Genomic DNA, 14,166 nt, shown 5'->3' with positions numbered 1-14,166 from the left:
GCACAGTACTTTACATTTCGTTTTTATTTTCTTATTATGACATGATTAATATACAAATAAGAAAATGTGGTATGAATTCAAATATTTATAGCATAATCTCGTTGTTGTCATTATCACAAAACATTTCAATCTATGCGACATTGATCTTCAGTTAAGACAATTTTGTTATTTGGAGTTATTGACAAACAATCGCAGTTGACTACTTGTGGCACGTTCGTTCGTTTTCAACAGTATTTCATAACAATCGCTAGACGTTTTCTAAAATGTTTGCCTCATCTGTAAGCCAGAATAATGTTTTGTAGTACATATACATGCATGTTGAAAAAAAAAATAGTAGATTTCTATTAAAATATTAGAAGTTCAAATCAATGATATTCATATTATACGTAAAAAAAAAGATTATTTGGTATATTTCAGGAAAAATTAAAACGACAAACAACTTCATTTTTCACAAATTTAAGTGGATTTTATCATACACACATACTTATGATCAAATAACATGCATACATCTCATGTAACGGTGACATGTAGCTGTTTCCATCCTTGCCCTTTAGTCGTTGATGAATAGCTATATCATTGGCAATCATACAACTTCTCATGATTTTTATGTTGTCTAAATTGTATGACGGATTAGGCTGTTTAATGCATTTACAACTTTTCTATAGGCGAGCAATTTAGAGCTTGGCACATTTTCTATTGTTGAAGGTTAAGTGTATAAGTCCCAGGTATGCTGTTATATTACGTTCCGGTGAATGGATGTAATTGCTGAATACAGCGAGTTACCTTGTTTGCACAAAATTCCCAATACACAATCGTATTATACCACGCCTATGTTTTTGTAAGTTCCGATGTGAATGTACTTTTTGCACCAGTGACAAATATCACAACTTATACGGAGATTTCAAAGTAAAATTAATTTGTTAATGTATTAATAACTTTCAACAAGACTACGCTATTAACGGAATATATTCAAAAATTTCAACATTTTCATAATCAATGATTTTATTTAATACCAAATATTTTTTTTTATAGATACCAATAACAACAATAGGCCATACGGTTGCCTATCAGGTGTATAGTTGTCTAATTGGCAATCATCCAGATCTCCTTATTTCTCTACAGTTTTAATCGTCGGTATTTTTTTAAACCTTAAAGATAAGATGCTTTAATTGGAATGATGTAAACAATGAAAGCTTTCTGTTACTTTTACAGTTGTCTCTCTATCGAAAATTAAATAACGAATACAAAATAAATAAAAAGGAAAGAAAAAAAATAGACAAAGAGAAGAAGTAAATATACAGGAATATGTATTAAATGTGACGCGCAAAAAACCATCAGAAAGAGTAACAGATTTACAAATTTGTTTTAATTCGTTCATTTATATTTTTAATATCTTTCACGTTCTTAAGACGTGCAATAACGACCTTCTGATTCATTTTCTCGTTTTATTTTTAGCAATAATTGTGAGAGACCAAAATTACTTAGACGACGATAGTTTTTATATCACTTATCAACAATCTTTCTTATCTAGAGCTACTGCATTTGGACAAATTAAAACTATATTATTTATCTTTAAATTTTAGCTTTAACTGATTTACTTTTTTGCTGCATTTTAAAAATCTGGCTTTAATAACTATAAGTTACTTAGTTTACATATGTATTTGTCATTTATTCCTTTTAATTGTGAATATCTGTTGGAGGTATATCATCCGACAAAAATCGATAACGTTTGGAACGGATTGACGATAGATAAACGGGGTTGCTTTTCTGCTTGAGTGATTTAACTTACAAAAAGGCGGACACTTTAAAGTTTAAAAGATCTAATACCAGTTTGATTTCGTTTAACAGGGAGGTGGCTATTTAGTTTGACTTAGCTTAACCATATCTTAAAATAAACGTAAACTAAAGGCAACAGTAGTATACCGCTGTTCAATATCAATTTAACTGAAACAAATCCGGGTCACAAACCAAAACCGAGGGAAACACATCAACTATAAGAGAAAAACAGCGGAACAATATAAAGACTGAACTGCTTCTAAAACAAACGCCAACATACATAGAAACGGACTATTTGATAACAACTGCCATATTCCTGACTTGGAACAGAACATTTAAGAAAAAATGGTGGGTTGTACCTAGTTTTATGGCTAGCCAAACCTCCCGCTTAAATAGCAATGTTAAAAATACCGCTAAAATGACAACATTACGTGACAGGAATACATTACCACTAAACCCAAGAACACTCAGGACAGAGACATACAATAATAATATATATACATCACAATATGTAAACCACAGAATAACAACGGTTAATGACTGCAAGGGAATCTATTTGACTGGTATTGAAATGATTTGAAAAGGTTTAAAGTAAATAAAAAAAAAAGGTTTAAATTTTATTCTTATTCAATCTTATTTGATTATTCAGAAATCTTTTTTAAATAGGGTTAATACCTAATCGGCCGATCAATCTAAATTGTGGTTACTAGAATAAGAAATTATTACTTAACAAAGGTTCCAACTCACTGAGGCAAATTGAACTTAAAAGCATTTAAAAATTTATTTAGGTTCTTTTTGTCCTAAATCTCTTAATATGTCTACGTATCTGTGTATCCCTGACTTTATAATGTTCAGGTTTGAGCGTTCTTGAAGAAGATAAATCCATGAATGCGCTAGGAAAGCACGAAATTTTATTTAGGGGCATCATTAAAATGACATTTAACTTTTGGTTAAAATGTCGGAATGATTAATTTTTAATTAACGTCAACACATATGTTTTGGTCGCCATATGTTGCTATGATGATCATTTGTAATTGACTGTATTCATATATGATTAAGTGCATCTTTAGTAGCAATTGGGTAATATCCTCACTGTTCATGATACTGATAACATGTGTAGATGACATATGTTTTATCTTGAACTTGATTTATAAGACATTGATTTGAGGATTGAATGATTCATTCACTCGGATATTTTCTTTTCTTTTGATTACGCAGTTGACATTCTTCATCCTGATTAAACGAATTTGAAGTGGGATTTCCTATATACCTATATCGTCCATCTGTGATTAAAATTCAAGATATAACTCCTTTGAGAAATGATTATTATTTGTTCTTTTATATGACTTAATTTCCATAATTGTCTGTTCTGTTTTCACGTTGCAAGACATTATCAACTCTGTCATCATAGCAATATCGTGATGTCGAACCTATTCGCCTATCATAATGCTGATCATTTTGTTTCTATTACATTGTAATACCCATCATCTGGTGTAAGGAAATAATTTTCATCTGTCTTCGTATAAACTGATCATCTTGCCATCGATGTTATTGCACATCCTGTCTCCGTGAATATTGATCTAATTATCTTCGTGAATTTTGTTCTATGGATATTTTTCTTGTTCTTCTGAATATCAATCTTGTTCTTGAGAATGCAAATCTGAATCCCCAGAATGTTTGTCTTTATTATTTGTATTTTTATATTTTGGATTAAACATCAGAGTCCCTTCCTTGACTTCTTTTATGTCGAAATGATCCTCGATGCTTTTGTGTTTTACTTGTTTGATTCTGAGCCTATACATGCTATACACCTTCATTTCAAAAGTATCTATCCTGTTCTTTAAACATGTATAAGTAAGCCCTATTTTTCATTTGATATGTGTTCATTATGATGATGGTTATCATGTTTAGATTATTTGTTCATGATGATAAAACTGTTAGCTGACGAGGTTCACTAGAATCCATTCTAAATTTTTCAAATAAATACACATCACTAAGTTCATTTTATATAAACTGTAATCTTTGAAAAAAAAACATGGCCATATAATAAATGTAATTCTATAATAATCATTATAATTTCAACAAACTGGTAGCCATAACGTTTCGTCGATGTTATTAATATCAGTCATACACAATTGACTCAAAGAAGGAGCTCGAATCCAAAAATAAGAATCGTGAGTCGAAAAGGGGAAATGTGCTATAAAGAACTTTAAAATCATTTTTGATAAAACATAACCTTGAATCCTGAACACCTTCAATGTTCAAGGTTATGTTTGCCAAGAATAATTATAAAGTTCTTTACCTTTTTTTTCTGTTGTATTAACTAATAGATTGAAATTTTTTCTGACAATCCATTTTCTTTGACGTAATCTAGTAATATATTATGTTTTTTATATTATTACATGTACATATATATCAGGTGAGGTTGCACATATTGTATAGTTGAGTAGAAAATTCCCATACATAGTAAATCGTAGAAGGTAAGTCTGCAGATATACTTAATAGTTGATAATAGTTAAAGACAGTGAATTGATTGCATATCTATTATGTTTATGAAGGTAGAGTCAATACCACTAGTAGACCAATCAAAATCCATCTGAAGGTAATAACGATGATAAAAAAAATAAGATTAATAATAATTATAACAATAATAATAATAACAATAACAAATAATAATATTATACAATTATGCCCCGTTGAAAAGGAGAATATCCCAAAAATTGTCAACCCGGAAAAGGTTATTTCGCTGAGTGCGAGGCCCGAAGATAAACAACTTTTTAGGGTACACAATTTTAGAAATTCATCGCTTCTAAGGGACCAGAATTGTTTTACAATACTGAACTAACATGAGAAGGTCATTTGGAATCATTAATTTTACTTTACAACATGTTTGTGAAGGATAATGAAAGTATAATCATAAAAACATCTATATAAAAAAGAAACCATCAAAGATAACCCGCTTCTAATTTTGTACACCAGACGCCCGCTTCGTTTACAAAAAAAGTAATCAGTGACGCTCGAATTAAAAAGTCAAAAATAGGACGAAGTTGAAATGCATTGAAGAACAAACTTTCCTAAATATTTTACCATTCTTCTTAAATGAATCTACCACTGGGGTAGAAAATCCTTAGTATTTCGGACAATTCCAAGTTTGTAAACAATTAATTTATACAGATGAAATATAGTGCTGACTACTGTTCTTAGTTGAAGAGCTTTGAGGATCAAAAATCTCGACAGGTTTTGCCAAATTCAGATCAGGTTATCTATTCCTTGGGTAGAAGATCATTAGTATTTCGAACAATTAGAAGTTTTGTAAACAGTAAATTTATAAATATGACAAAATAGTATCACTGATAATTCATGTCAACCCAAAAAGTGCTGATTACTGGGTTGGTGAGATCCCCACCAGCAATGGCATCGACTCAGTGTTTTTAAAACAACTAATCAACGATACCAAATTCAGTTTTTATGAAAAGGTTATCAAAAATGATATGAAAAGTTTTTAGTGTTAAGGGCATTGTGTAATTGTCTAACAATGTATCGATAAAGAGTGCATTTAAATGACTGCAGCTAATGAGATTTTATTAACCAGTTTAAAAATCCTCCTCCTCCTCCTCCTACTCCTCCTCCTCCTCCTCCTCATCATCATCATCATCATCATCATCATCATCATCATCATCATCATCATCATCATCATCATCATCATCATCAACTTTTACTGTTACTCGGCTTAACTATGTCGGTAAGCATAATATAGTCCCATGATTGATAACTACAATGTCTATTTAAGCAACCATAATAAGACACAATGAAATACATGGTGATGATGTTGCTTCTACTAATTATTATAACAGGTAAAAACTAATGTCTATTTTCACGAAAAATTCAGTGCCTAACACCAATCAATTATCACTTGTTAGTACTAGTGTATTACAAGATATTGCAATGTAAATACACCTCCAGTCAGTCACACAATAGTTTTTTTTTTTTTTTTCTACAAATCTATTCGCTAAACACTAAATCAATATACTATATATAACATTTGTATGCAGAACATGTGGTACTAAGTAGTTACTGCGATATCCTCGATATTTTTTATACAAGTATTGGACTTAAATCATATGAATGATGGTAAAACGTAAAATAATAAAAATACCGAACTCCAAGAAAAATTCAAAACGGAAAGTCCCTTATCAAATGGCAAAATCAAAAGCTCAAACACATCATACAAATGGGAAACAACTGTCATATTCCTGACTTGGTACAGGCATTTCCTTATGTAGAAAATAGTGGATTAAGCCTGGTTGTATAGCTAGCTAAACCTCTCACTTCTTCTCACTTGTATGACAGTCATAACAAATTCCATTATATTGACAACAATGTGTGAGCAAAACAAACAGACATAATAGGTACAATTTTCAAAAATTGGTGTACAGCAGTCAACATTGGGTTATAATCTTAATCACTATAAAAGCAAATAACTATTTCAACAGAGAAAAACAAATTGGCATAAAGACACTCTAAAGACAAAGTACATATGCAAAAACAAAAGAGAAAAATACAAAAATGACCATAGCACAATAATACAATGACGGGATGTATGAATACCTAGCCACGTCAAAAGTATATACCAAAATTGACTAAACAGTAAAGGTAAAAAATATACAAAGACAAATAAAAAGAGCACTATAACACGTAATTAAGATTATAAACAACGCCAGTACCGAGAATCTATACTGCAAGACAATCATGTATCATTTTGGAATTTGATACGGACAATTTACCAACAAGGTCTTGATATCCTCCGATGAACTTTTTTAGAAAAAGGTGGAGACGTTCTTTGACATAACCCTTGTTCATCAACTTTTTTGCTCAGACACTGATGACGTTTTATAAAGTCTGAGTAGCCTCAAGATCTTGAATACCGAATGAGTTCGGAAATGTATATCCAATATGAAAGTGAAGCTGGTATATTGGTGCTAAGGTGTGAGAAATTTATAATTTCAAAATTAAAATCGTCTCGTTTCACATAGATTCTGGTACTTAGATGACCACTTATGTCAAATTCGAGGTATAAGTCTTAAAATGAAAAAGATGAAACCGTGTGTGTTGTTTCTTTTATTTCTAGTTCTGGGGGATATATTAATGGAACCCAATCAGAAAAGTCTTGATTGTTAATGAAAAGAACATCATCAATATATCTGAATGTGAAATGAAATGATCTTGTTTCTTTGATCTTCTTGTTCTTGATAAGTGTCTCAAAAAACAAATTAGAAAATGCTCCAATGTCTATTAAAGCAGCTTTCTATTTTTCTTCAGAATTTTGATATTTATTAATTTTACTTTTAGATACCGTGTATTCTCAACAGTCTTGTTTTTGTATTGCGCAATATGATCCAGTTTGTTCCACATTTGGTGTGACTTTCAGTAATCGATGTCAATTGGAATGCGCGTAAGTATATTTCCTAAAACGGACAATTGATCATTGTTTCTTATAAAGCCCAATCACAGATTATGTACATTCAATTAAATCAAATTAAGTATTTGTCTCCATGAAACTGTTATTGAGAGACTGTAAAACATGTGAAGCGGTATTATTTACTCATTCATTTGATAAAAAGCTTTAAGCAATTAATCTGACATATAAAACGATTATCCAAGATATTTGTCGTAGTAATAATATAAAACTGCACCAAAAGCACACTTCGTCATAGATGATACATGCCGACATATTTGGAATTAGAAAAACGAAAACACACCTTGAAGAGCTAATATCACTACAAAGGACTATAATTATAGCCAGTCATTGACACTAGTAAGAGTTATGTTTAAGACAGGTACATTTTGTAATTTAAAATCATTTCCTGAATGTCATCACAGCAAAATTCATAAAATAATATCCGTTTTTTCTATCCAGTACCGACGGAATAAAATGTTTAGCTGGTGATCCAATTTTGAACAAGCAGATAAACATGCAGAAGAGGTATTGACCAAGCAATGAAAGTACACAATTTATTATTTACAGCATCCGAAGCGCACTTTTACCAAACGCGTCACTAAGTGATACTCGATGCCAAAATGTTCGGAAATCTAACGCCTATTATACACTTTGCAAAGTTAATTTAATTAAAAGGAGCTAAACTCAGTAAAGACCCGTCTAAATTGCATTTAATTAATAAATTCAACAACATTTACCGTTATCTTGATGATATGTTTTCGTTAAGTAATGACGAATTTTCTAAATGTACTGACAAAATTTACCCAAAGGAACTTACTTAAGGTAATAACTGTCCTTTCACATCGTTGTCAATATAATGGAATTGTATGCGAATGTCATACAAGTGAGAGGTTTAATGAACCATTTTCTTCATAAGAAAATGCCTGTCCCAAGTCAGGAATATGACAGATGTTATCCATTTGTTTGATGTGTTTGAGCATTTTATTTTATCATTTGATTAGGGACTTTCCATTTTGAATTTTCCTTTGAGTTCAGTATTTTTGTAATTTTACTTTTTCCTAGATTTAGATATTCAGTTTTACACAGGGAACTCTACACTGAAATTTACGACAAAAGGAACGATTTTTCCTTTTTTGGACGTTGATGTTCCTTGTGCACCATCTTACGGTGTTTATATATCACAACTCGTTCGCTATGCCCGTGTCTGTTTTGACGTTTTTGATTTCAATGAACGTAAACTATGTATTACTGGTAAATAATTAAGTCAGGAATTTCGTTACCACAAATTACTTAAAACCTTCATGAAATTCTTCCATAGATATTAAGATTTGGCATTGAAGTTTGGTTGTACCTGTAGAAAACTTAGTTCAAGCGGGATAGCAAATCCTAATTTTTACAGACATGTTGTTTACAGAGCCGGGGAATTTAGAAATGTTCCGAGTAAACTTATCGATCCTTCAAATAAACGTATTATAAGAGGTTACCAATTCAACACTGTAATTAGATCTTTGAATATTGTTTTAATTGGTATTAACATTGATTTTGTAATCGGTAAATTAAAATCAAATAAATATTATTTGTATATACATATTCACATTCATGGCTCGATACCTGTATCTTGGCATTGCACAAGGTCATGTTTTTTTTTGCTGACTGTTAATGACGTCTTTACACTTAATCTATTGGATGTTGGATGTATACTGATTGATATTTTAGTCTTAGATGCATGATTTTTTTATTAGTTGTTATTGGCTTTGAACTAACTGTTCGTAACTGCGAGTACCCTCAGATCTGTACTTAGTGTCTTTTTGTTGTGGGGATGAATAAGTACCCTGCCACGTGCACTCTGTGTTTTTGTTAGATGTATTTCTATGAGTATCCATCTGATGAGTTAAGCCTTTTTCAACAGGTTTTTATAGTTTGTTATGTTATACTGTTACACCACTGTCCCATTTTAGGGAGAGGGTTGGCGCCTTCAAACTAGTTTAGCCCCGCCACACTCAATATGTGCCTGTGCCAAGTCAGGAGCCTGTAATTGAGTGGTCGTCATTTGTTGCTGTTTCTCAAATTTGGTTTTCGTTTATTGTTTTGCATAGTTTGTTCTTGTATTGTGCCGTTGCACCACTGTCTCAGGTTAGAGGGAGGGTTTGGCGCCAATAAACTAGTTTAATCCAGCCACATTCTGCATGTGCCTGTCCCATGTCGGAGCTTTTAATTCAGTGGTTGTCGTGTGTTACATATTTGTTTTTCGTTCAATATTTTGTACATAAATTAGACCTTAGTTTTTTCTCGTTTGAATTGTTTTACATTTATCATTTCGGGGACTTTTATAGCTGACTATGCGGTATGGGCTTTGCTGATTGTTGAAGACCGTAAGGTGACTTATAGTTGTTTATTACTGTGTCATGTATTCTCTTGTGGAGAGTTGTCTCATTGGCAATCATACCACGTCGATTTATTTTTATAAACTATAGCGAAACCATGACATTGAATCAGAGGGAAAACACATACGGATGATACTTCCCTTAAGGATGTTCGCTACTCTGTTTCAAAATAACAAGCTTTTTGAAAGACTGTCATAAATTGAAAAGCAGAAACAAATGAAGGGTCCGTGTGCTTGTTTTCGAGATATAAGCCATTGAAAATTTGGCGGAAAATGATTCTCTCTAGAATTTTCATACATTTAACATTGGCACCTTTTTTCCTTCAAAAAACATTGAAAAAATAACAAGGATTTTGTTAGATTTTCAAATATGGCTTTTTAAACTATATGTAATAAAATTATGAAAAGAAAAGTAGGGGTTAGTGGACGAAATTTCTTAATGGAAAATCATGGATAAAACCAGAGGATTCCGAATTTCTGACAAAAAATCAAAAACAAGAGGAGCGAACATCCTTAATTTCAGCATTAAAATAAAAATATCTGTCTGTTCAGGATTTGTAGATTTGATACATTGTAGGGTCTACATAAATTTATGTCTCATTTACGTGTATATATACATAAAATTTAAGGAAAAGTACGTGGCTAATCTCACGGATTTTTACAAAATTTCGCACCCAACTTGAAAAACTGCATTAAATTTTCATTTTCCAACTTGAACTGCATTTGTTTCCCTTGTCCGCCTTGTTTGGCTAATTTTCTTATCAAAAATAGAATTGGAATAGCGATTATTATTCCAGATTTAGTTTTTTGGTTTAAGAATAAATTTTGCCTGTCTAAATCAAATTACGCCAATGGAAAACTACTTAGCAGAACACATTGCACTTTTCACATGCTTGTTCCGAAAAATAAGAACATGTGTTTTACAGCTTAACTCTTAATTGTCGTTCTGCAAGCATTCTTCAGTACACAAAACAATTATATAAAAAAAAACAATGCGTAATTACAATATTGATGTTGCAATTCCTTGAACAAAGTCTACTGCACGTAAAAACCACTTGATCATGTATTGTAATTGTATTTCAGTCGTCAATATTTTGCTTGCTATGGGAGATGTCCATGTTTCTTTAAACGTTCATAAAGCAACGGTACGTAAAATTTATACGAAAAGGAGGTTTTAGAATTGTGATGAATTACATGTTGAAATAAGAGATATAATCTACCAAACGGACCATGAAGGATAGTTGTCTCATTGGCAATCATACCACATCTCCTTTTAATTATATGGAAAAAAAAACTCATCAAAGATACCAGGCTTATATTTTTGTAAGCCAGACGCACATTTTGTCTACAAAAGACTCATAAGTAAATCTCGAATCAAAAAAAATAAAATGCCAAATAAAGTACGAAGTAGAGAAAGCATTGAGGACCAGAAATTCCGAAAGGTTTTGCTTAGAAGATCTATTTCTAAGGTAGAAAATCCGTAATATTTTGAACAGTTCAAATCATTGTTAACGGTTGATTTATTAATATTACCATATCAATGATTATTCAGGTCAACACATAAGTGCTAACTACTGGGCTGGCTCCATCAGCAGTGGCATAGACCCATTGGTTTAAAACAAACTCATCAAAGATACCAGGCTTATAACTTTGTAGGCCAGACGCACGTCTCGTCTTCAAAAGATTCATCATTTACGCTTGAATTAGAAACGTTTAAAAAGCTAAATAAAGTACGACGTTGAAAAGCATTAAGGACCAAAAAGGTTTTGTCAAATACAGTTAAGGTGATATATTCGATTCATAGAATATCATTATTATTTTGAATAAATAATATCAAAAGTCCATATCATAGATGATAACACTATAACAGAACAAATGAAAACAGTAGAAAGGAAAGACATGTTCAAACAACAGATAACACTTAAAACTAAATATTTAGTCATAAATATGTAACACGAAAACGCATGATGAGGCAAAAGACATCACTGAGACAATTAAACCCTTAAGTAGAAAATGAACAAACAACGCCTTGGCAAAAAAAGAAAAAGACCAACAGACAAACAACAATATACAAAACGCACCATAGAAAACTAAAGACTGAGCAACACGAAGCCCACCAAAAACCGGGGGTGATCCCACATTGGGCACCCGTTGTGTTAAAGTTGATCAGATAGTAGTATGCTCCTGAAGTACTCCTGTCAGATGTCAGTAACTATGCATTTTGCCTTTCATATAACCTTAACGTCTTTCCATTTCTTGCAATAAACGAAAAAGAAGCTGCAAATATGAAACCATTGTCTCAATTGAAATTTTTTCTTTATTAATGTTTAGAGATGAACAACAGTATTACTAAAATATTTAGATTGGCACAAGATGATATGTTCTTTAGAGGCATGTCTGGTAATCATAACTAACACCTGCATACTTCAAAATCATTATTTGTGTTAAATACTTAAAAATGACATGTATATAATGTCAATGACTGTATTAATGATCTATCAATACAATTAAGATTGAAGAGACATTGATAATATGTTCATTAATGAATTAGATTCAATAATTTTAAAAAGTAATTATTTATCTATATCACTCTTCCTAGAGCCAGAATAACAACTTTTGTCGTGCATATTCCTTGACCAGTAATAAATTAATGTTATAAAAATACAGATATTGCAGAGAAAAAGGGATAAAACATTCCAAATACATTAGTATTCAAATACCGTTGAAAGGCTTTTTTTAACGAAAATTAGATATTTTACGAGTAGACAAATTAGGGGTTGTTTTGTCCGCTTGAAGCAACAGTTGCTGAAGAGATTTTTTTAACTATGAAAAAAAAAAAATGAAAACAACACGTTATAAATTTCATGCATACGAATCGCTTTTCTTGATTTACCTTCATCAGGAACGCCCAAAGTCGAATATTGAAAGCCAAGGATATATAAGAACCACTGAAGAACTATGTGACCAAAAAGAACATATAACATAGCCAAAGTCATTTAAAGTCAGCTTTGACAAAATTAGCAGCTGACCATACTACATCGTTATTGGAGATAACCGTCTTTATACAAATCTCTGATTTTTCTTTCCAGATGCAAAAAGACTTGATTCAATTGAGGACGATTCGCTTCTAAATTTATTGTTGTTCAGGTTTTCTTCGTGATTTATGCAGATATAATATACAATTAGGAAACAATAATTTAGTAAAAAAGTAAAAGAATACAATCTTATTTTCTTGAGAGTTTATTACTTTACAATTCTATTTGAGCATGTTCAGCTCCAATTGGTATTGAAACATATACATGAATAAAATATATTAAACCATTAAATATAAAGCAGTTCACATTAAAGCTTCGACAAGGCTTTTATATGTTGTAATCGTTATAAAAAAGAAATCCGATTGAATGTGTTATTTTAACACCACAATTTACACATGATTCGTATACAATTTATTCTAAAGAGGTCATATCTACAGTTTGATGACATTACTTTTGTGTTCTTCTCTCGCAAGTCTTTCATTCATACTTCAACGACATCATGACATTTTCTCTTATACTGTAAATATGATAATAAGAAGATGTGGTATGATTGCAAATGAGACAGCTCCCCATCAAAGACCAAATTACATGGAAGTTAACAAATAAAAGTCACCGCCTTCAATAATGATCAAAACCCATACTGCATAGTCAGCTATAAAAGGCCCCAAAATGACAATTGTAAAACAATTCAAACGAGAAAACAAACAGCCTCATTTATGTACAAAACAATGAACGAAATACAAATATATGATATACAGCAACAAACGACAATCACTGCATTACAGGCTCCTGACTTGGGATAGGCACATACAGAATATGGTGGGGTTAAACGAGTTTGCGGGCGCCTAACCCTCCCCTATCCTGGGACAGTGGTGTAACAGCACACCATATAACTAAAGTATACCAATCAGTTGAAAAGGACTTAACTTATAATCTTAAACTTGTCGGCAAAATATTCTATATAGAAATAGTGTAGCTTCAATCAATTAAATGTTACATTTCCTGGTCGGCTTAATCTAGGTTTTATCACAGTACAGTATGGATGTATGGTTGCATGTACAACACGATGAAATACCTTTCAGAACAGATGTGTTTCTTAGTTTTAATTTAGTATTATACTTACCGTGCATTCATGTCGATATCTTTTTATTTGATATGTCCTAATATTTGTCAACTCTACAAGAGATATTATCAGTGTGCTTGTCAAGGTTATAACAGGGCTTATCCCACAAAGTGCAGATACTTCGTTCTGAATCTAACCCCAAATTTTGAATTTTCAAATTTGAGATAGCACTTCATTGTCCTTCTTTCAGCGGTATTTAAACCCTTGCTTCTGTTACATCGATATGACTCCTCCTGCACTATAGCCAACGCCCGTGGACATTCGGCTAAATAGACTTTATACTAATAAAGCTGCGAAATCGCAAATTTTCAGATTTTACAAGATATCATAGTCTTAACGTGACTTATCTTAACACCGAAAATGAAATTTAATCTATAATGTTACCAAGAGC

The 14,166-nt window shown here is 31.7% G+C and overlaps 1 long non-coding RNA gene across 1 annotated transcript; it reads left to right on the top strand.

The window, feature by feature from the left end:
* The first annotated feature begins 4,197 nt into the window (after positions 1-4,197).
* Positions 4,198-12,982, top strand: LOC127702562 (uncharacterized). Its single transcript, XR_007982495.1, has 5 exons — positions 4,198-4,256; positions 5,567-5,630; positions 7,126-7,228; positions 10,701-10,762; positions 12,707-12,982. It is a non-coding gene; the product is annotated as an uncharacterized LOC127702562 (long non-coding RNA).
* The last annotated feature ends 1,184 nt before the right edge of the window (positions 12,983-14,166 follow it).

The sequence above is a fragment of the Mytilus californianus genome, unplaced genomic scaffold (genome assembly GCF_021869535.1).
Source record: "Mytilus californianus isolate M0D057914Y unplaced genomic scaffold, xbMytCali1.0.p SCAF_5, whole genome shotgun sequence".
Classification (NCBI taxonomy): domain Eukaryota; kingdom Metazoa; phylum Mollusca; class Bivalvia; order Mytilida; family Mytilidae; genus Mytilus; species Mytilus californianus.
This window is presented reverse-complemented; position numbering and strand designations above follow the sequence as displayed.